General features: G+C 33.2%; 1 protein-coding gene across 1 annotated transcript in view; it reads left to right on the forward strand.

Annotated features, from left to right (window-relative positions):
* LOC144967858 (uncharacterized) overlaps window positions 1-2,500 on the forward strand; it is a 25,255-nt gene that overhangs the window by 467 nt on the left and 22,288 nt on the right. The gene's annotated exons all lie outside the window — the stretch shown is intronic.

A 2,500-nucleotide genomic window follows, 5' to 3' on the forward strand; every position in this document is an offset into this window, starting at 1 on the left:
AAATCCCTTACTAAAACATTATATTAAAAAAAAGAATACTGGGGATGTAGGAACTTTCGGAAGGCCTCCCTTGACAGGCTTTACCTTTATATATAATGCTCGTGTTCCACGTTGGCTTCAAATGTTTTCTCCATGTTATAAAGTTTAGTTATGCCAATAGATGGAACGAAGTTGACGCGGAGATATTATCCGATTGACGCACTCGGCTCTTTTGTTGTTTTTAGATAGCCATTTTAACGATTACTTCTAAATAAATTATGTCAATCAGACCATACACTTTCAAAGTTACACATGTTTTGTGTGTCAGTACCGACGTGCACTTATTTGCGGACCTGATAACCGAATTCATTATGGGCTCATTGTTGTAATGGAAATCTAAAAAAAAATGACGCAAAATATTGTCCATTTCATTACAACAATGTTAGCTAAGCCCATGGGAGGCCTTCCGTAAGCTCTTTGTGCCAATAGAAACAATCCAAGTATTCTTTTAACTAACCCTTATACAAAATAAAACCTTTAACTAATCCTAATAAGAAAAACAGACACCATAGGACCTATTTTAAGATCTATAATTAACCCCAATAGAAAAGAAAATCCTCCGACCAGAGAGCTAACCCTAATAAAAAAAAATCCCCTATGACAGCTTTGCACAACCTTTCAATACTTCAACGACAAAATAGCGCGGATAACTAAAGCAATGGTCGTGTTAGTTAATTTTAGACTTTCACTTATCTATCAAAGTTTGTTATCGAGGTTTTTAAAAAATGCTACTACGAGATTGAATAAATTGAATAAATTGAATAAATTGAATAAATAAACGCCTGACAAAAGATCCAAGGTGAAAATACAAATTCAAAGAGATGCTAGACCGAGGAGCTTACGGACTTTTTTCCGACACTATAATTGCGTTCAGATGTCAGATTGGTACGTTATATCCGACTGATGGATGTTGTGAATATTTTACGTAAACGCATAGCATCAATAGTTAGTCTATCCCGAGATAGTTTCGTAGTTATCTTTGATTTCGATCCCGAATGACTAATGTGAAAAATTAGAAACGCGAATTCATTTCAACTCTTAAAAAAAAAAAAAATGAATATACATCAGAAGTCATGTACTCTCGTGTCAGCGGATAGTACGTTTCGCGATATAGTTGTGTGATAAAATTAAAAAGGCATAAATAACTTTTTTAGAGATGTATTATATTATATTATATTATATTATATTATTATATATATTATATTATATTATATTATATTATATTATTCATATTATATTATATTATATTATATTGTATTATATCATATTATATTATATTATATTATATTATATTATATCATATTATGTCATTTTGCGGATTTGAGTGCCTAATTCTTCTTCTTCATATCTTCTTCAGAGCCAAATAATAGGCCCATGCAGCAGCCGTTTATCCCGCCCGGTTTCTAAGTCGTGTAAAACGGACAATAGCAATTGTTTGCTGTCCTTTAGTGCCTGATAGTCTTAAAGATTTTAAGGATTTTCTTTCCCCTTTCTTCTGTTTGTTATGATTACAGCTACACATCAAATCGTTGTTTTGTTTTGTTTTTGTTTTGTTTTTCGTTTGTTTTTTTTTTCACAAAGAGAGCAGTAGCTCAGTAGAGTCGCTTCGATGTCATGGCTTGCTTGCTGAATACAATCTGAAGTCAGCTTCCAAGTAAAAACAAAACGCTTGTAATGATTTTAAAAAGGATGATTGTTTCCCTTTATTCAAAGTTTCGTTCTCGACCATTCATTCCCGAGGAAAATTACAACGGATGGACATATTCTGTTGTTTTTAGAGCAAAATTTAAGGGAAGGTTATTTTTGTTTTGATTATTTCTTTTAAAAGTTTAAACAATTTTGAGAGCACATTGTTTTTAATGTCGCCATTAGCCAGTACCCATGTATTACAATTATTCGACAACGCCCGCGGCAGTCAGTAGGTAAACATCATTATACGGATTACATTGATATCATAAGGGGTCTCGAAAACTCTGTAGAGCATCGATTTCACGGGCAAAGAAACTGGTTGAGTAGCTGGGTCATTTAGACACGGAGGAAAGTGCTCTGCGACAAACTCGTATCTGGCTGGTTTCCAGCGTTGTGATAATTTGGTAACAATCATGTATATTGCCCATTTTCTGATTTTCTTCATACACTCGCTACTGACCATCCTGGCTTTTCGGAATGTGTGAGATTTATAAAACGTATAGCCCGACTTGTGCTTGTCTAATCAAACACCTGAGTTGCTGAACTAAACTTGACACCTAATTGAACGAGGCAGCCAATATATCGATTTCTCCTCTACGATTATATTTAGCGGGTTTTGAAAATATTTTATTTTGTATTGTTTTTACTTTTTAAACAAATAAAAGTCATGCATTTAGAAAATGCTACTTAAAAATGGTGTATTTTCTCACAACACTGGTCGAAATTATTATTTTTATTCAAGATGAAATGAAGAAGAAAAATTCATCTTGGT

This window comes from Berghia stephanieae, chromosome 3, assembly GCF_034508935.2.
Source record: "Berghia stephanieae isolate SIO BIC M18660-M18661 chromosome 3, UCSD_Bste_1.3, whole genome shotgun sequence".
Lineage (NCBI taxonomy): Eukaryota > Metazoa > Mollusca > Gastropoda > Nudibranchia > Aeolidiidae > Berghia > Berghia stephanieae.